The 22,132-nt window shown below is 36.7% G+C and overlaps 1 protein-coding gene and 1 long non-coding RNA gene across 9 annotated transcripts in view; one reads left to right on the forward strand and one right to left on the reverse strand.

Moving 5' to 3' along the window:
- Positions 1 to 21,971, reverse strand: part of Fryl (FRY like transcription coactivator) — a 166,340-nt gene extending 144,369 nt beyond the window's left edge. For all 8 annotated transcript variants that reach the window (XR_007213545.1, XM_048364235.1, XM_048364232.1 and 5 more), the window contains exon 1: positions 21,842 to 21,971. The gene's annotated coding sequence lies outside the window, so the exon portion shown is untranslated. The remainder of the gene's footprint in view (positions 1 to 21,841) is intronic.
- Positions 1,448 to 19,707, forward strand: LOC125364637. Its single transcript, XR_007213548.1, has 3 exons — positions 1,448 to 1,460; positions 14,991 to 14,993; positions 19,423 to 19,707. It is a non-coding gene; the product is annotated as an uncharacterized LOC125364637 (long non-coding RNA).
- Positions 21,972 to 22,132: the final 161 nt, after the last annotated feature.

Here is a 22,132-nt window from a genome sequence, read left to right on the forward strand (position 1 = left end):
TCCTTCAGTCTCTGCACTTACTGTTCCTTTTAACTGTAACAGTTATCTTGTAAGTCAGAATACATATATATCATGGCTCATGCAACTTCCTTACTGTAACTTTCCATGGTATTTTCTGTCCAAATTCAGACAGCAAAGATCACATCTCACTTCCTTCTGTCTACTACTGGTTAGTATATGTTCAACAAACTCCATTTGATTCACATTATGGCAATAAAAACACCCCAGAAAGAAAAGGCTAACTACTATCCTTTCCTATAATGCTTTAATCCTCTCCCCACTTTTCTCAATTCAAAGGAGCTAACTGAGGATACAAAAGACATTCATATGAGCTGCCGATGCTCTCATTTTCCAGGGCTATCAGAGATATGATTATGGTCTAATTGAACATTGGATGATACCAACAATTTATTTTCAATATTAATGTAGTGCCTTAAATCTGTAAAATAAAATAAAATAGGGATGTACTAGGAATGCCCAAGGACAATGTGATACCCACAGACTGAATCATTTTACTACAAAGAGCTAAAATTCAAGGCTTTGCAAACATCTGTTTTCGGTTCACTCTTGGATTTAGGGAATATGACTAAATAAGATTTGGCTGTGGGCGATTACAGGGCCCAGGCAATAACATGTAGAAATATTTAAATAGTCACAAAAAAACTACAGTGTTGACAAGTACCTAAACAAACTAAATTTTTACAAGGCAAACTGCTGGGATATCATAGTATACTGCTCTTCTGTAAGAACCTGTTAATTTTAGCTTCATCTCAATTTACTTTACTATTTTAAAATAAGTATATGGTAAAAATGAAAGAAGGAGAGAGATGAAAGAGAAGGAAGAAATAGCAAATATACTCTCATATACATCAGCAAAACTATATTCTATATTACTAGCTTCCTTTGAACTAGTAAAAGTATTTAAGTTCAATTGATCAAGAGTTGCAATTCTCCCAGCATTTTCACTATACATACTCACTGAAAAAGTTTTCAAAAACTAACATTTTTCTGCTGTCTGGTGCAAAATATCTCTACAAGGAAGAATTTCTTAAAAGAAGATCTATTTTACAGCATATAATTAAATGAAAATGAAAGGGCGTATAAAGGCAGAAAATATGACATATTACACATCTCCAACTATATTCAATTAAAGCCCTATCTCAAAAGACTTTTTCTTTAGGTTAACATTTAGTCTTTGATACTATTTGTTTATAAAACTACACTAAATATTTTCATAAAGAGTTAGCTGGAAAAAAATTAAATTTCATTTCTTATATTTTATTCATTAGCTCACTCAGGCACCAGCACACAGTTGGAAGTGAGAACAACTGAGTTTTTCTTCCAGTTCTCTACATGACCTTGGAAAAGTCACAGACTTCCTATACTTCAATATTCTACGGTCAAAACAAACACAAGCATGGGACCCAAGGTTGTTTAATTCACTAGCTTGATATAATTATGTCCAAAAAAAGTACACAAACTCTGGTAATAAAGAATTATTATAAGTGTTTTGAGATTGTAAGTTTTAAAAAAAAAGTATCATGGAAATGACTAGAAATACTGAACAAAATTCATATTTCTGCCAAACTCTCATTTTAGAAAGGGAGTTATGGGCAGGATAATAGCACAGAGGCATTATTAGTTTTACTGAGTTAAATGAACTCTGAAATAAAAGTAGATCATGGTAAATGTTCTTTATCAGAAAACGTGCTACAGGTAAAAATTACTTACATGTAATAAGTAGTTACATTGTAATTTCAATTATAAGAATCTGGGGGAAAGTCTTACATTACATAGCCTGATGTCTTGGCTGCTGTAGCTTCAAACCTACATTTTGTGCTGACAGAACTATGGAATAGTACTGGTATCAGATAACCCTGCAGAAATTTGTATCTATTTCTCACCTTCTTCATCTCCCCCTTTTTCCCCAATTATGAGAAACTTTTGCTAGCACAACACACAATAACAAGAAAACCAAGGCTAGCAAATTTCAGTCAAAGAGAATTAAACTACTGATATTCTAGCTGCCCAATGTGTGCATCAGGATTTTCTATCTATCTTAATGATGGCCAATCAAAAACATACTCTTCATGGTATTTTTCAACAGCTTTGATTCTATTTCGATGAGTGTACAGAGAAAGCATGCAGGGAATGGCAACAATAATCACACCTCAGCATTCCTTCTATTTAGGAAGGTATACTTACAGCTGCTGCTCCAGGACTTTAACAAGGACTTTATGCTAATCTCAAAAAACACAGAATCTTGTAGACTCAACATCGTGTCTCAAAGGGCTGCAAGAGCAGCAGAGGCAGCAGCGACAGTAACAGCGGTCGGTGGCAGCAGGAGCAGGGGCAGGGGTAGCAGCAGCGGCAGCGGCAGCAGCTGCAGCAGCAGCGGTTTTGTTGATCAGTCTTTCCACACCGCTGTCCCCTCTCCTCTCACAGGCAGCAGAGGTTTGGCCCACAGTGCCTTGGCTTCATTACCATGCAGTCTCACAGTGACGCACAAGTATAGGGCAAGCGCTCTGAATGCAGATGAACCATCCAGTTGAATTAAAGCTCACAACTTTATTACAAGTCCCCTGAAGGACACCCTCACCTTTCTTTATGCAGTCCTGCACATGGCCAAAATTATGTCTCTGTTTATGTCCCTGTTATCAGTTTGGAGGAGCAGAGCCTCCCTCTGGCTGCTTTCAGTTCATCACTTCTGCTAGTAAACAGACAAGGGAGGAAGCGCTGCCCTTGGATGCTAACTTTTCTCACTTGCAAAAGATCTCTAAATCTCTTCCTTCCTCTCACTCCCAACTGAAAAAAAAAATCAGTGGTGTTTCTCCACACCAAAGTGGGTTTTCTCTAGGTATTTGGGAAGTACATTTTCTCTATCCTTCTCTGCACCCAGAGTGAGCAGTAGCTCTCAGCATGCCTATGATGAGCAGAGCCCACAGTCTCTCTCACCACTGGAGATAATGCTGGCTAATGGAATGAGAGATGATGTCATGAGCACTGGCTGAGCCTCCAGCCACCTCTGAAATTGCCCAGCTCAGGACAGTTTTCTGCTGCATGCAACTTACTCAAAAGAGATAACTCCATTATATTAATGGGACAGCTTTAAAACATAGAGTCATCTACTCTTCCTAGAGCACCTAATTACCCTGAAATTCTTACAATCAAAAAGTCAGCAAACAATTAAAGCTAACTTTTTTAAATAAAAGACTCATTTGTCAACTTTATTCTTTTCCATAAAAGAAAAATTTAAACTTAAATAGATACTGTTAAAAGCCTAAGAGTTCTTCAAAACAGTAGAAACAATTCACAACTAAAATAATAGTTTATATAAATATCAAACTAAAAATGTTTGGACCTCATAGAAGTTCACTGTTACTTTGGAGGTCACAGGCATGTTTAGGGTTTTTTTCTCTATGTGTGGGCAATACTTTTGTACTAATCCATCCACCTCTTAGGTACCATAAGGAATAAGTAAATGCAATGAATGAAGTTGTAACTGAATAAAACGTATAGTCAAATTGCTAATACAACAGCTTTCAATGCACAAGTACCACATGCTAAGGGGGAAAAGATAAGTCACATTCATTAATGTGCACTAGCAGTGGTATTCTTTTTTTTTTTTTGGCCAGTCCTGGGCCTTGGACTCAGGGCCTGAGCACTGTCCCTGGCTTCTTCCCGCTCACTTGAGCCACAGCGCCGCTTCTGGCCGTTTTCTGTATATGTGGTGCTGGGGAATCGAACCTAGGGCCTCGTGTATCCGAGGCAGGCACTTTTGCCACTAGGCTATATCCCCAGCCCAGCAGTGGTATTCTTGAAATTGTTGGGATTTTTTGTGTTTGTTTCTTTGTTTTTATTTTTGTTATTCAAGAATGGGCTATGCCCACTCATAAACAGACCTAAAAGTCAATTCAAATGAGGGATACAAAGGCTGACCACCAACATAGAAGGTCAATTCCACAACACTGTTGTTTCGTTATGCATCAGACATTATCTCAGCATCAGTTTAAAGCAGTTTTTCTTGGTCTAAGGAAATAGAAATGCCTTCATATGTTGATTGAATAAAGGGCATTTCCCTGTCCCTGCCTAGACCATCTCATTCCTTGTTAACAATGTATCAACATTCAAAAGACACTGAGTTTTACAGAAACTATTTAAATTTTTCTTTCTAATGAAAAGTATTCCCCAAAGTGATTTGACAGCATAATCCTCTTTTCATCAAATAACTGTTAATAGATTCACGGCATAACATGTTCAAGACCCAAACAAACAAGACCACTAATGTATTAATGTCAAGGAGTAGAACTGAATCATGTCAACAAACAAGTAAAAAGGATATATCCAGAGATATTTTGCTATGTTCTTTCTATTTCTATGGAGGCAAGCTTACTTAAGACTTAGAAGCTACTAATACCATTAGCTACAATAACCCAAAGAGACAACTGAGGCTCATTCCTAGTAAAGTTGTATCAACTACACAGTGAACACAACTATTTGCCACAAAAGGTCAGATTATGGTAACTTTTGTGAAAGAAAGATGATTTCCTCACAGCTATAACAATAATGGATTTTCTTCTACTTAAACCTGTCCATGTAAATCTAAAAGACTACATCAGAACTTGAAGTTTCTATTCTATCTTATCAGTCTATCACTACATTACATATATCCTCGGCAAATTAGTTACTCTGGGAAACAAGCATATAAATAGATTTCAGGGCTTATTTTGGAGCTCCATTTTGAATCAGAAGTTCACTGTAAACATGGGGCTGAGGAAAATGGAACTATCCTTTTGAATATAGACTGTTTCAATAGCCCATGTGGACTATCATGGTTTTCTCTGAATTTTGTTCTAAAATAAAAACAATAAATCAAATTTTCTTATTATTTCAACTATTAGTCACAAACATCATAGCAATACTTAGTGGAGTAAGTACTGTCTTTCAAACTCTTCTCAAATTTTTATTATCCAAATCACTGGGAAATTTACATATGCTGCCAACAATTCTTTTAGGAGACCAAGTGAAACTCCCACTGTTTTCCAATTTCTTTCTCAAATCTCTTAGTAACTAATCCTGTTTTTAAATTACAAAAAAAATGATATTGCCATTATTCTTTAAGTGAGTTTTCTGCCATTAATCACAGAAACCAAGTAAGAACCTAAAGCTTATTGTAAGTTTATCAGAAAACCAAAGATGAATGTTTTCCGTCCTATACTTTCTACGAATTCAGAATTCTCCAAGTTATATAAACACATGTATATTTTCATAGCATCACCATGAAAAGATAATTCCAGAAATTATAGAATGCTTTCTCAATAAGGCTGTGTATCTCAGAGCTTCACCATCTGGATATTCTGAGTCTGGGCAGAGGTCCTTCTGGTCTGGGCAGGGTACTATAGTGAACAGTGAAGAGGATGGACGATGATGACCATGGCAGCCCCACTGTAGATTAGAGAGCAGGCTTCCCTCTCCTTGTACCCAGTTTCCATTACCTCTATGCCTTTTAAAATTGTAAAAATTCATGGAATTAACTGCTTGTTTTAAGATTTTTCAGTGGAAAGCAGACAGAGGTACACTCCCTTACATCAAAACAAGTTATATTAGGGAAGAAAAAAAAAAAAACTCAGTGAATCTAACAAAATACTGCCATTTAGATGGAATCTGAACAAGATGCTCTTGATAAATAATGAAATTTGGGTTCATCTGGAAAGATACAATTCATTAGAATTTAATATTGCAAATACTCCAAAATAAATAATTAAATTTATAACTCATTCTTAGGAAAAGAACAGAAATGGATTGATTATTTCTAGTATTAGCAGCTAAAAAATAACCATGGTATCCCAAACTTAGCATACCTAGGGAAAAAAAAAAATTCAGTAAGTTCAGCCTTGACTAGAGAACAAAGGGATGTTGATCCCAGAGAAAAGAGGACAGAGGGAACAGAAATAGGCATACAGCAATCCCTCAAAGCTCTCAGGCCATCTTCATGAGGGGAAAAATAATAAATTATTTTCAAGTACGTACTCCTCAATAATAACTACAAATCAACTGAAGGAAAATAAAAGAGAGACAGCCATTCAAATACAGGATTATGAAAGACAAATAAAACCCTACTGTGTGAAGGGAGAAACCAGTCCTAAGACAGACAAGAAGTCTTAGGAATAAGGTTTAAGGTCATACCCAAAATCAACTGCTTATATTAGTAGATTTCCATAGAGTCCAGCAATGAATCAACATATTCAAATTAGCAACACACAGCCTGTAAAAGTCATTGTAACTCAGCACTATCATTTCAGGAGTAGAAACCTATGAAAGGAACAGCAATTATATTTCTTGTATATGCCATAAGGTACAATTACCATCAAGGTCCTGACACAGGTATTTATTAATAGCCCAGCTTGTTCCTAGCTTTTGGTTTTAGTTCTTTTTTTATCTTTCACACACATTAAAAAAATTGCTTCCTCTGCTATGAATGAAAAAACCAGAGCCTGTAATCATGCTTTCTTCTTTACCCTCACAGCCATGCCAATCTGTTATCAGCTGGCACAACACTAAGACTATTACATGAAGAAAAGTCTGCGTTTTGTGACTATATTTAAAATGCATTCTCGAGATCTTAAAACACTTCAGACAGTAACTTTTAAGATATTAATTAAAAAATCTAGGGTGAGGATGGGAGGAAAAAACTGGGAGAGAGCGAGGGAAGGGGTAACATTTTCCAAAAATAAACGTCCTCTTTACCTGACTTATGCAAATGTAATCCATCCGCACATCACCTTTATCATAACAATAAAAATTTTCAATAAATATCTAGATTTGTAAGACTTCTATTCGAAAAGCTCCTAGTTACTAAGTTTATATAACACACTATGCATACATATGTTTATATAGATACATATGTATGTATATGGCAAGAAAGAAATGAGAATCATTAATACTTATATTACCTTCACTGTTAATATGTGTAAACTAGATATTAGGAACAGCAAAGGGTATCTATATCACAATTTGTCAACTTAACTATGAGAGTACAAATAAACTTCTATGAACCACTGATAGGGTAAACACAGATTTACTGCCCAGAGCAGGATTGCTATAAGCATGAAGCTGGCACTGTTAACACTCATAGCAGAACAAGGAGCACATCACACTCCCAGGGCAAACCTAGGCTACCCTACCCAGCAAGCACTATGAAGGCTTTCTTCACCCACAGCCACACCTGTCTTTCTGTACTTGTTCTAAACTGTCGGTAGCATAGTAAATCTTCAATCACGAGGGGTCAGTTGTATATCACACTTTTGTTTCAGAACAATAGGGTGAGTCAAGGTGGATATGGTTGTAAGAACCATAAGGAAGAGTAGAAACCAGGAAATAAAGAGCCACCAAAACACAGAGGAAACCAAATGTAAAGACAAGAAACACACCTAGGAAGTAGTTAGAAAAGATGAAGGGACTGTCTACTGCAACCAAATAGATGAATCTAAACAGAAAAGTGTCTATATCTGGCTAACTTTCATCACAATGCATTGTGTTAAAAGTAATTTGAAAGAACCTAATTTCATAATTTTAGTACTCCTTAAAGCCTCACTCTAAACTAATAAATCAGAATCCATTTTTATAATATCCCCCAGCAGAGTCTTAATTAAGCACATTAGAGCTTAGGAAAAATGACTTCAAAAAAACACATGAATATAGATACGTATCTTGCTTATATCATTTCTAGTACATCTATAAATAGTTTAAAATACAAAATGGGAAAATTCAGACGCCTAAGGGAAATGTTTATATTTCTTCAATTAACTTTTTATAGGAAGTTTTACATATACATGTGCATATGTATGTATACATATATGTGTGTCCTATCTGTGTGTGTGTGTGTGTGTGTGTACATCAGCTTATATACCTCAATCATCAAAGGACCTACCTAATCTTAATTCATTCTTTAGAACAAAAAACGTATTACCTGATTCATGAAACTGTGGACCTTACCTTTATAATAACAATAAAAATAATCTTTAAAAAATAAAATAGGCCAAAAAAAACCCAAAAACCAACCCACATTAAAAATCTAGGTGAAAGAACAAGAATTGAAATACAGTAACTATAATTTAGATTCCTAAGACTAGAAATCATTGTGGACTACTGCTTATCTTAAAGTATAAAATTTAGGAAAATACAACTTTAAAAGAAAACTGATGCTCATCTTGCCATCCATTTATGAAAAAATAAATAAGTTTTACCTAAGATTGTCTAGGTTAACTTTTGGCTAATTTTTTAAACAAGTAAATAATCAACTCAATATACTTTATGATTAAAATGTGATAATATATGTTCTATCCACTGAGGTGATAAGATGAAACTGAATGTGTAGGTGTGGCTGTTGCTTTGAGGACAGTTCCATTGTGGGAAGGCCCATAAAACAATATGATTGATAACAGAAGCCACTTTCAAACTCCACATAAAGAGATTAGGGTAATCTTTAAAGAATAAACCATCTAGCCTTCCAAAAATGGTCATGGAATCATAGGATTTTTTTTAACTGAGTCTTTATGATCGCTTATCAAAATCTCTTACATTTCATTGGAAACAACCAAAGCCATAGAGGAGAGATGATATAGTTGAATCTTAAATAAAATTAATATTTCCTGAGCACATACTACAGATAAAAGACTACCATAGGATTATAGAAAATACAAAAATCATAATAGTGGGTCTCAACGCTTCCACTTTTCATTTCCCAGATGTTACCAGTACATAGTCTCTAGTGATGGCAAAATTCTCCTCTATATTCTATCTTAGGTATTGGAAAACTTTGGCCTCCAGGACAATCCTGGCCAATCATGAGTTTTTCTAAGCACAAATCATAGGTGGGACAGTCCATGGACATTGACTAATGCATCATCTATGACTGCTTTTGTAACCATACACAGCTAGAGTTGAGTACTTGTGACAGAGATTTGTGGCCTGCTAAGCGCAAGCATTTCCTATCTTGCCCTTTGTAGAAAAAGCTTGCCAATGCCTCTTCTGGATTGCTTGTTTGGTTTGATGTCTTCTCTTTTTCTTTAGAAACTGATTAAAAAAAAAAAAAAGACTGTTTTTGTCTGATGAACCACTGCCCTCTAAGCAATGTGCTGGATGGTTATGAAAGAAAAATCAGTAGGCTAAATATAGCAAGTGACAACAGCTCTTGTTAAGTAAAAACTTGCTCTATAAAGGACAAGAACCAAAGAACTAAATTTGACTGCTTATTTTACTGTGTACCACTGAACTAAGCTTTAGGATTACCCACACAAACCAGAGAAGCTGAGAGTTCAAAGAACTCATGCTAACTGCTAAAAGAAACAATGCGTTGATATTAAATGGCATAGCCAAAGTAGTAGATAATGAGTTGAGAGAAATGAATTAGGTTGAAAGAGTGAAGAAAATCAACTCAAGATTGGTCACTCATGGGACTTCTCCTGCCCTGCACAATTTCAGTTTCATAAGGGCACCAGGAATTGGAATCGGTAACTGTCTCTAGTTGCCTCATCTCAAAGGCCACCATTATGACCGGGGTGGGGCTAACCCTTGGACTATACAGTACTTCCTGAATTCCTTTTACAGAGCACCTTATATCTATGCAACCTACCTAGCATATGCCTTTAACTTCATCTTGACTTGACTCATCCTAGTCAAATTTTCATTTAGCTACATCTTTATTTTAGTATTTTTTTGTTCGCTTTTAGTTTGGGATTTGGCTTTTCCAATAGGGTTTCACTATGTTGCTCAGGCTGGCTTGAATTCTGACTTCAGCAGTCTCCAACTTCAGTCTCCTGAGTGCTGGGATAAAGGCACTACATCCTGCTAGTATGTTCTGATATATTTTTGCTATTGTGCTCATTTTTATGCCCGTATTAAATTGTCTCCTGTGTTTTAACTGATTAATATTTATATGTCTTTCTCATTTCCTTTCACTTATCTTGCCTTGGATTTGATATTACCTTCCTTTTGCTTGTTAAGTAAGAAAGAAGCAGGGTGATCCTTGAGAGAACCATCAAGCAGGAAGATAGAGCACTACAGTACATTTGGACTAAGTGAAGCCTCAGTCTAGTGCTGGATCTGAACAAGACTTATTCTTTAGCTGATAAATCTAGGCTGGTCCAAGAGAAACCTCAGTAGAAGTAGGAAGACTAAAGAAGCATCAGGAGCAACCATGGGAGACCTGGAGCAGTGGCTTAAAATCACCTGATTTGAAGAACTGAAATACAGTGATGCTAGGGATACATACTGAGAAATACAAGTTCCTTGTGCAAACATCAGAGTAAATTTATATAAACCCAGGCAGTCATATGATTTATAATCTTTGGACACCACCACCATATGTACAATCGATTATTGACCATGAGAACATGTGGTCTATGGCTGTATTTTGGGGAGAATTGGGGGGGGGGGGGAAACTCAGTGCCTCCCACTTGCTAGAGAGTCACTCTACCACTTGAGCCATACCTCCAGACCTTCTTGTTTCTATTATTTTCCAAATAAGAGTTTCTTTCTGTCTGGTTGGCCTGGACCACAATCCTCCTGTTAATGCTTCCTATTTATATAGCTGGGATGACAGCTTTTTTATTGATTAAGATGGTATTGTCTCCTATTTTTTTAGCTCCTTTATCAAAGATTAAGTAGGCATAGTTCTGTGGGTTCATGTCTGGGTCTTCAATTCTATTCCATTGGTCTTCCAGCCTGTTCCTGTGCCAATACCAAGCTGTTTTTATTACTATAGCTTTATAATACAGCTTGAAGTTTGGTATTGTAATTCCTCCAGCACTGATCTTTATGCTTAGGATTGCTTTTGCTATTCATGGTCTTTCATTGTTCCATATGAATTTCTGGATTGCTTCCTCTATTTAATTAAAAAATGGTGTCAAGGTATTAATGGGTACTGCATTGAATTTGTAGATAGCCTTTGGCAATATTGCCATTTTGACTATATTAATCCTCCCAATTGAGGAGCATGGGAGGTTTTTCCATTTCCTTAGTTCTGCCTTAATTTCGTTTTTCATGTTTTTAAAGTTCTCATCATAGAGGTCTTTCACTTCTTTGGTTAAGGTTATTCCTAGGTATTTTATGTTTTTTGAGGTCTCCCTCATAGGGAATAATTAGTACAGGTTTAGGCTAGTCACAGCAGAGGATCACAAGAGCCTAATAGCTATGCCCTTATGAATGCATAAGATGATGCTAAGAGAAATGAACTCCATGTTATGGAAGCAATTATTATATCACTGTTGTAATTACTTTCAACATGCCATGTGAAACCGTAGCTTTTATTGTTGATGATCCTCTTGTATCCCCTTCCTGTGGTTGTACCCGCACTATCACTGTATCTCATCTGAATACACTGGATACTGTATATATTGGTATTAGAACTAGTGAAGTGAAAGGGAATATCAAAAATTGAGAGACAAAGGAAAAAAGACAAACAACTCCAAAAGCAATACTTGCAAAACCACTTGGTGTAAACCAACTGAACAACTCATAGAGGGAGAGGGAGAGGGGAAGGGGAAGAGGGGGAGGGGGGAGGAGGGAATAAAAATTAAAAATAAATAAATAAATAAAGTGATTACAGTAGCTAAAATAAACACTACCAGCATCAGAAGTGTCAGAAAGAACCTTTATCTCAATTGGCTCCCAGTACTTTCTCAACCCTTGCTTGTCATCTGGTCTTCAATGGAGACTTGTACTAGGAGCATCAAGCAAACCCTCTTAGACAACTTAATTCCTACATCAATGGTTTTGCAAAAACAAAAGAGAAAGGATCAATTACAACAGAAATGCAACTAAAAGTCTGCATACCTCTTTCTTTGCTGGTCAAATACAAACAGCAGCTTTCAAAATGGAAGTTGAAAACACACTTATATTCAGTAAAAGAAAAAAATCTATGCTCTGGCTAGTATATGACAGCAAGGAATTAAGTTCTTTTTTTTTTTTTTTTTTGCCAGTCCTGGGCCTTGGACTCAGGGCCTGAGCACTGTCCTAGCACTTTGCCACTTGAGCCACAGCGCCACTTCTGGTCGTTTTCTGTATATGTGGTACTGGGGAATCAAACCCAGGGCCTCATGTATATGAGGCAAGCTCTCTAGCCACTAGGCCATATCCCCAGCCCCAATTAAGTTCTTTAGTATACAAAAAACTGAGTAAAGGAATTATAAAATTGAAGAGGTCATGAATAGGAGGTAACAAGTTTGATAAGAAATGTACTCACTACCTTACGTATGAAATTGTAACCCCTCTGTACATCACTTTGACCATAAATTAATTAATAAAGAAAATGAAAGGTGAAAATATGCCATTCTATTTTGAGTATGAGCCATTTTGGCTCACCCTGATAAGCTAGCTATGCTGAAGAGCTCAGCACAGATCAATACCAGTATACCACTTGTTATAATTCAAGTATGCCAAGTCCTCCAAAGGTCTGTCATAAAAAGGCTTGCTTCAAGCCCATGGCACTGTTAGAAGGTAGTAAAACCTTTTAGCAGGGAGGTCTCAGCTCACTGGGGGCATTCCCCTGCGGGAGAGTGTGGCACTGTCTCTCTTCCCCTTTCTTCTCACTTCCTGGCCATGAAATAAGTGATCGATCGGCTCCACCATGTGGACCCTCCATGATGTGCTGTCAGATGCCCAGAGCAGCAAGGCCCACAGGTCATAGACTGAAACTTCTAAAACTGTGAGCCACACTAATCTATTCTCTTCATACTCTATCATAGGTTATTTGTGATAGCTAAAGAAATTTGATGAACACTACTTATTACAAATATTTCTATTCCAGGCAGTCATCAATATTTTGTAGTAAGATGGAAATGACACCTCAACATGTCTTTTGTAAAAAGTAACTGGAACAATTATTCACTTGACCAGTCTATCTTACCAAAACAGTAAAATATATTTGTAACTGTTTATTAGAGTGAAAGACAGGGTCTTAAAAGCAATGCTTGATGATACTAGAATTAAGGAGTTTTCCTACTGAAATATCTCTTTCAGTTAAAATGAACTCACCTAGAGGGTATATGTTATAAAAGAACAACTAAACTGGATGAATACACTATACTTTTACAGTATTTTGTAACTAAGATTCCTAAAACATCAAACAGCATTGCAATGAGATATAGTTATAGAAAGAGCAAATGTTGGTTTTTACAACAACAAAATGGCTATTAACACTTAGTGATTTTTAAAATTTCAAATGGTTTGGTTAAGCCTCCATCAGCTTCTAAAATTTTAGTAGAATATAGTAGATACTCATACATTTCTTTCATCTTTAATATTGATAACTATATTCTGTTCAATTTATCATTGTCTTCCCTCGTAGTGCACTATAAAACTCAATGTTATGGAAGTAGAGCTGTGGCTCAACTGGTTGAATGCCAGTTTGAGTTGAAGAGTTAAAGAATAGCAGCCAGGTCCTGAGTTCAAGCCTCAGTAAAAGGACAAAAACAAGAACGTCAGGCAAGGTGGCACATGCTATTCAGGAGGTGGAGACAGGAGTATGGCACCAACATTTGTCAATTAATATTATATGTTGTAGAACTACTAATAGCTATCAATAAGATCAGAGGTTTGTGTTGTGGCTTTGTTGGGGAAGTATTTGTGTTGGGGGTGTCTGGGCAGGGCAGGGAGCAGGGCAGTGCTAGGGTAGAACCCAGAGCCTCACACATGCTAGGTAAGTACTCTTACCACTGATCTACTTATCTCCAGATCCAAACTGATCTGCATCAGTCTTTCCTCATATAACCATGACTTGACATAAAAACTAGAAGGATATTTCAGCATTCCTAGGCAAAATAAGACTATGTGACCACAATAACCCACACTGCAATCATCTAGACGCCTTCTTTTTTTTTTTTTTTTTGCCATTCCTGGGCCTTGGACTCAGGGCCTAAGCACTTTCCCTGGCTTCTTCCCGCTCAAGGCTAGCACTCTGCCACTTGAGCCACAGCGCCGCTTCTGGCCGTTTTCTGTATATGTGGTGCTGGGGAATCGAACCTAGGGCCTCGTGTATCCGAGGCAGGCACTCTTGCCACTAGGCCATATCCCCAGCCCCCTAGACGCCTTCTTTATACTAAGGATCTAAATATGGCAAAGAAATGATGACTTTAATAATTGAAAAAATCAAGAGGTATATTTTGGTTTAACTTAAACTTCAAATATAAAATTCCTGTTTAATCCCCATTCTCTAATACAGGGACAAGGCCTTGTCTTTCAGGATGGTTGACTGATTATGTCATTTGTCTTCCTTGCCTATCTCTGAACCCGGGTACACTAGCTATCATTTCCAGTTTTAGAACAGATCCAAAGGCAAAATCCTTCCAATATTGTATACTTCTCTGCCTTACATTTAATTCAACCACATATTTCATTTTTAGGAATTCATCTTTATGGTGTCTGACCAAAGCACCCAACTCTATTATTATACTAAAATAACTCTTTCTTTTCAATTTCATATTTTAACAAATTATGTAATAGGTAACTAAATTACATCATCACAATAACAAGTATAATTGGCATAAAAAAATTTAAAAGGCAGGCAACTCAGGATGGTCACAACTCTTCCTCCTGGGAAGAGAAATGGTGGCAGGGGATTGCACAACAAGCACAAGTGTGCTACAGGCATTCATTGCTACTGTACTGAAGGATAGGGGATCATGGTGTGTCCAGTGGGCTGTTTGAGAATGGCTGTAATTATTTTTAAATATTAGAGTACTTAGCTGTTAAAGTTTAAAACTGGACAACAAAATTACCAAGAGTGAAGAAAAAGTTCCTCAAAGTACTAGCCCACTCTCTCAACTCTGCACATACTTTTGTCAAAGGAACCATATGTATTCATAAATAACTCTAGAGCTAAAAGCAGTAAGGTAGTTTCTACATTTTCTAAGCGAGACTTGTTTTCAATCATTTCTCTACCACAATGATAATTGTTCATCTATCTGACAATCTAGTCTAACATCTGTTAGAAAGTTTAAAAATATTGAATTAACAGTTAGAGAATTTGGGAGAAAACTGACTCAAATATAAAGCTATGAGATTTGTTTTGCTCTGGAAAAATACCTTCTTGTTTTATTACTTATCTTAAATTTTCTATTTTTAATTTCTCTTTCATTAAATGGAAAGAAACCTACAACACACCTCTTCAGTAAACTGTTCCATGCATTTTTCCCCCTGGTTAACAGCTGCATTATCTTTACCCCTCAGCTACCAGTAAGCATAGATATGAAAGTAAACTGCACTTCCTCTTCCTACTGTACGCATGGACAATACAAAGGTAACAAAAAATCTTGAGATTCAAAGAGAAGAACTTTTATCAGCAAATTGAAAATGAAGACCCTCACACTTTAAAATAGCTACACAAATCCTTTCATTTTAAAAGTTGTTCCCTAAAGTTGTATTTTGATTCCAAAGAGAAAAGCTGGTCAAGTTATCCCACCAAGAACTTGGCTCTGCAGCCCTAGGAATTTCAACAGAGATCAGATTTGTTAGTACTCCCTAATTTTGCTTTGTTTTGTCCTTAATGTAATTATGAAAATTCTTAACTATTGAATCTGTTTAAAAATTAACAGAGAGATTGGGGGTGTGGCTTAGTGGTAGAGTGCTAGCCTAGCATGCATGAAGCCCTGGGTTCCATTGCTCAGGACCACATAAATAGAAAAAGCCACAAGTTGCACTGTGGCTCAAGTGGTAGACTGCTAGCCTTGAGCAAAAAGAAGCCAGGGACAGTGAGTGCTAAGGACCTGAGGCCCAAGCCCTAGGACAGGCAAAAACAAAAAACAAACAAAAAAAATTAACAGAAATTCTGAATTTTAATCTGATCTACCCCAAAACTAATTTATTCCAAGAGTTTAAGGTACATTTTTGGGGGGAGGGGGGGCCTGAGGGGAAGGCAAGAACAGGCTGTGCATGGTAGCTTATACCATTAATCCTAGCTACTTAGGAGGCAGAGATTGGAAGGATCATGGTTTGAAGCCAGCTTGCTTAAAAATTAAGCCATACCCCACTTTCAACAAGACCCCAACTACAAAAGAAGAATATGTGGGAGGGGCCTGATTCAACTGGAAATCCAAATCAAAAAAAAAAAAAGTGAAAAAGGGCTAAAGGATGGGGCTGGGAATATGGCCTAGTGGTAAAGTGCTCACTTTGTATACATGAAGCCCTGGCTTTGATTCCTCAGTACCACATATATAGAAAAGGCTGGAAGTGGCGCTGTGGCTCAAGTGGTAGAGTGCTAGCCTTGAGCAAAAAGAAGCCAGGTACAGTGCTCAGGCCCTGAGTTCAAGCCCCTGGACTGGCAAAAAACAAAACAAAAAAGGGCTAAAGGCATGGCTCAAAGGGTAGAAGGACAAAAAAAGATCAAGCTTAGAGACAGGAAAAAAAAGGAAGATGTAAGAACACAGGTCATATTACAGTTAAACATCAAGTCCAACCATATAGGGTATGGCACAGAACAGAAAATAATCCAATGGTGCAACTTGAAAGAAAAAGCAAGTCTACATATAACTGTACATATTAGCATTCATTTTCATTTATGCAAATGTACACCACTGAACACAAAACTATGCTTACTGATTTATACATGTTAGTTGAAATTAAGAGGTATCAACCCCATAGTGGCTTCCTCTGCACTATACCCATTTATAAGAATGAAGAGTACAGAAACAGATGACTGCTAATACCAACCAGTCTGTCGCAGATATCAACATAATACTGTTTTAAAAAAAGTTCCTATACTGCTTTATATAATTGACATTTTGAAAAGTAGAAATTATAGTTTCTCATATATTGTAATTGTACTTTTTAAACTGACATGAAACAGCAAAAAAGAAAATGTCAGGTAACAGAAACTCTCACATCTTGCCCTAAGGGGCTTAATTTGAGAAATATTTGAAAGGTTGCAGTGTTTGCTCAAATCTTAAATGCATGTATATAAACTTATATGCAATTGATATATAAATATTAATTAGGTAATACTTTAATAAGTTAAATTTATTAACCATTCATGATTAAAAGCTAAGTGGAATAAATCATTTTATTCAGTAGAACATATTTTAAATTATGGGCTGGGAATATGGCCTAGTGATGAGTAATGAATGCCTTGTATACATGAAGCCCTGGGTTTGATTCCTTAGCACCACATATATAGAAAAGGCCAGAAGTGGCACTGTAGCTCAAGTGGCAGAGTGCTAGCCTTGAGCAAAAAGAAGCCAGGGACAGTGCTCAAGCCCTGAGTCCAAGCCCCACCCAGGACTGGCAAAACAAAACAAAACGAAACGAAAAAAACCCATATTTTAAATTATATCTACAATGCAGTAAACTTAAAAAAGCAAGTTGAGCCTGGCACGGGTGGCTCACAGCTATAATCCTAGCTACTCAGGAGCTGAGTTCTGAGGATGGTGGTTCAAAGCCAGCGCAGGTAGAAAAGTTTGTAAGACTCTTGTCTCCAATTAACACTAGAAAGTCTGGAAGTGGAACTGTAGTTCAAGTGGTACAGTGCATAGCCTTGAGCTAGAAAGCTCAGGGACAGTGCCCAGGCCCTGAGTTCAAGGCTGTGACCCACCCAAAAACAAACAAACAAAAAAACCCACACAAGTTCAAAAAACACTTAGATAATAATCCATCTAATTTTTAACTTCTATCAATAAAAATATATGTACACACTTAAAAAGTGTTTTTAACCAGAAATTTTAAGACTTAAAATATTTATCTACTTGTTGGCCATTGAATTATACTAAAAACTTGATTTTTGTAACAAAAGTACTATGATGTAAAAAAAAATCACTGTTTATTCCAAGACTTCTTTGGGGGGGTAAGGCGAGGTTGAGCAGTACTGATGGAGATCAAGCCCAAGGCCAAGCACATTAGAAAAGCAATCTACTGATGAGCTACTCTCCAGCCCTTAAAACACTCTTTAACATTTCACTCCAATATTTTCACTCTAGATATTTGGTATCTTTAGAACAAAATAGTTGGACACATTTTTTTAAACATATACCTATATATGTAAAATTTGGTATCTCATTTTCAACTACATGTGCTACATTTTTCAATAATCCTTCATTATCAAAACATTTTCTAGAGATTATCAAAATTGCCCATGTTATTAATGTTTTTACATTACTTTATAGTATAAATATTTCTCCCTCTAAATTCAAAGCAAAATCTTTAATATTAAAAATTTAGAGCAAGCATAATTACTTTATAACCACCAATTTAATGTTTAAATGAGATTTTCATATAAGACTCATACTATCTAGATTTCACATTTGCACAAACATTTTTGCTTTCCCAAAATACTTCTGGAAAGGAATGTATTTTTACTTTACCTAGTTGTTGATGTTGGTATCTGTCACAATTATTTCCATGCAGATTATTCCCACCTTGATCATGTACTATCTTCTCAGATAAAAGCACACTAAAATGTTGCACCTTAACTAATCTTGGGAAGTTTTCCTGAATTCTGTCTCCAGATTCCAAAATCATGTCTCCAGAAAGAATGGGAGGAATGACTCTCTTTAAAAAATCCATCTGAAGTTTCTTCTACATTACTACACACAAGCACACAGAAAAGTGCCTACACCGACTTCCTTGATGGGAAGTTAAAGTACACTATTTGTGTCAAAGAGCAAAGATACGTCATGTGAATTTAGGCGGTGCTACAGCCCCACAGGTCAACCACCAGCTGTTTGGAAGCTGATTTTTAGGACATGTACTGTTGGTGCTGATAACAAACTACAGAGTTTTCCACTGTAAAACTGTACTATGTGTAGACATGTATTTGCACACTGGGTGGTAACAGCAATACTGAGACCGTAAAGTACTAAGAATCTATCTAGTTTAACATTTAAGACTTTGAAAACCTTTACTGTGACAATGTAAAGACAAATATACTTTGGGCTGAGGTGTGCCTTTCAAATAAACTTACATCTAAAGCATGAAACAGGAACTTGTATTCAAAAGACAATTATTATTATTTTCAAAATCCACTGAAAGACTTCAGAAGCAATTTCTATAGAACATGAAAACAATTCACGGAAAACTTCGTATTATGAAAATTCCAAATGTAAAGAAAATTGATAATTTAAAATAAATAGATTTCAGTAGTGTTACTCACTACACACCACTTTGGAAATGAACTATACAACTTGTGGGAAGCAAGGTCAGGAGGGAAAAAAACTGGGAGAAAATGAGGAAGGGGTTGACACTGTTCAAATGAAAATATACTCAATACCTGACTTCTGTAACTATAACTCCTCTCTGTACATTGCCTTTACAAGAAAAATTTTTAAAGGATAGATGAAAGAACATAAAATTGAAGAATTTAAAATATATAGTTGGGTATGGCAGTAGCCACCTATAATCCCAGCTAATTTGGGAGGATCTTGAGTTCAAAGTCAGCAAAAAACTAAGGGCATTGCTCAAGTGGTTCAGAATCGCTTAATAAGCACAAGCTCTGGATTCAAACTCTGGTAATTAAAAAATAAAATAAAATTAGATACAGAAGCCAACATTATGATTTACTTTCAAAATAAATTGTCATTCTAATAATTATCTTAAAATAGAAATGTAGCTGATCCTACCCCCTTAGTGTCACCCAAAATGTAACAAAATTTTTAATAAAAAGAATGCCTATAAAATACTTTGAGAAGAAGTTATTCTCTAACTCTCTCCCTTTCTCTGCCTGCCCTCTGCTGGGAGGGAGCGGGAGGGGGGGGGGGGTACACTAAGTGAGCAAGAAGGAAATGAGGAGACAAAAGGAACAGAAAAGGAGGAAACATTCTAAGTAATCATATTTGTAATTTCAAGACACACATGTAATTTCAAGTATCAAAGCACCTAGTGAAACACATTCACAATCTCATTCTTCCAGCATACAACATATAGGAAATTATTTACATGGTGTTTCTAGCAATGAAGCAAACATGATGTCTATCAGGAAAATGCCTGTATAAGAAAAACCACTGAAATGTCTACTTCTGAATTACTTCATTTTTTTATCTTTACTTTTCTACTGTATTACTTTTATAGCCAACTACTCCTTATTTGGTTCATTTAAAAGATGCTATCTAAAGGTCCTTTATACTAAAGTAGTAATAAAGTATTAAGTCCCAGAGAATATTTAAAGATACAACACAAATTCTGTCTAGGTAAAAAGGGGAAAGAAAAAAACAAGGAAGTCATATGAAAGACAAATTTGCTTCTCTTTATGAATATGATCTCATGGTCATTATATCCTAGGTTTGTTTGCCCCAGGCACAGAGGCCTTAGTCTTATCTGTGGACCTGGTCTAGTCTTATCTATGGAGCCCAGAGACATAGTAGTGCGCAACACAAGCTAATTATGGAGGGGAAGTTGCCTTTACGCTCATAAATACTATATACAACAAGCAGCTGTGTCATTGTCAATTCATTGTTTAAAATTGCATTTTGAAGCTGAAGGATAAGGTACCCTAAGACTGGAGGGGCTCTAAACAGATGTCCCTGAGGGGAACACATGGTTTTTCTCAGATTTCCTTTATTCAACAAATATTGGCAGAGCAGCTAGTACAATGATCGGTGCAAGACACAAAGGCACTGAGATGTGTCTCCAAGCCTACTGCTAAGGGAAATCAACTCTCAGAGCTACCACAGACCCTAAAGGGTTGGCCTCAGTTGCGCCTGCACTGGAGTTCCGATTCCTCTGCCCAATCAACTTCCTATCCCACGCCCCATCTTTACAGGTGCTGACTCCTAGTAAGCATCTTTTTTTTTCTTTTTTTTTTTTTGGTGAGAGAATTTTTTTTAAAATATTGCTATTAGCTTTAAGAGTTGCCATTCAACCAAGCAGTTATGAACACAACACCTCCTGATCAGTGTTACCCCTTTCAACATTCTTGCCCATCCTTCCCATCCCACCCCTTCCCTCACTTTGCTTCATTTTTATAGGTTATGTATTGAAGATTTTTGGACATTTAACAAAGCAGTTCATGTATGCAATGTATCTTCAAAACCATATTCCTTTTCATGGAAGCATGGCATTCCAACAAGTATGCCCATTACTAGACAAGTCTGAAGACAAAAGGCCATAAACTCTGCTCACCTACCAGTATTTCCACTCATTTACATGATCACAACATAGAATAGAACTTGCTGTAGGCTGAATCTTCAATGGCCCCAAAGGCCCACATGTGCCACAAATTAAAAGTTTGGCCTAAAGCTTGGTAATACTGAGAGACGGTAGAGCCTTTGAGAGGGAGGTCCCAGTGGAAAAGCCGTCATGGGGGAAATGCCTATTAAGAGAAATGTGGGTCCTGGCTCACTCTATTTTTTTCAATTCTGGCCATTAGGTGAGTGGATCTGCTCCAGCCCTCCCTGCACTTCTATCATCACGTGCTGCCCCACTGCAGGCCCCAAACTGTACACAGCCTGGAACTTCAAAACTATCAGCCAGAATAAACCTTGACACTTAACTAATTAGTTTATCTCAGGCATTTCAGTCATGAAAACCTAGTAATCAAGAAGCTTTTTTCTAAAAGAAGGTAAAACGACATTTCAAAATCATTTTATTTTATTTTATTTTATTTTTTTGGCCGTCCTGGGGCTTGGACTCAGGGCCTGAGCACTGTCCCTGGCTTCTTCCCGCTCAAGGCTAGCACTCTGCCACTTGAGCCACAGCGCCGCTTCTGGCCGTTTTCTGTATATGTGGTGCTGGGGAATTGAACCTAGGGCCTCGTGTATCCGAGGCAGGCACTCTTGCCACTAGGCTATATCCCCAGCCCTCAAAATCATTTTAGATCTTCACCATTATTTAGCCTTCAGAATATTTACTACAATCTTACCGTGTCACTTGAGGCTGTAGTTTCTTGGTGTTCACTTGGATCATCTAATCCTGATTTTATGACTTGAGCAGTTTTCAGAATTAAGTATTTAGAAGCCAGTCATCCAAGGTTCAAATAAATGGCTTCAGCTATGAAGAAAAACAAAATTGAACATTTGGATATCAGGTATGTTTATAAGAACATTTGAGCTATATATCCATCCTTCTGACTACCTTAACAGTTGCTTACGCTGAAGATACCATCTGCCAATACTAGCATATTACATTTTTTGTTTGTCTACAACAAATTTCA

This window comes from Perognathus longimembris, chromosome 16, assembly GCF_023159225.1.
Source record: "Perognathus longimembris pacificus isolate PPM17 chromosome 16, ASM2315922v1, whole genome shotgun sequence".
Lineage (NCBI taxonomy): Eukaryota > Metazoa > Chordata > Mammalia > Rodentia > Heteromyidae > Perognathus > Perognathus longimembris.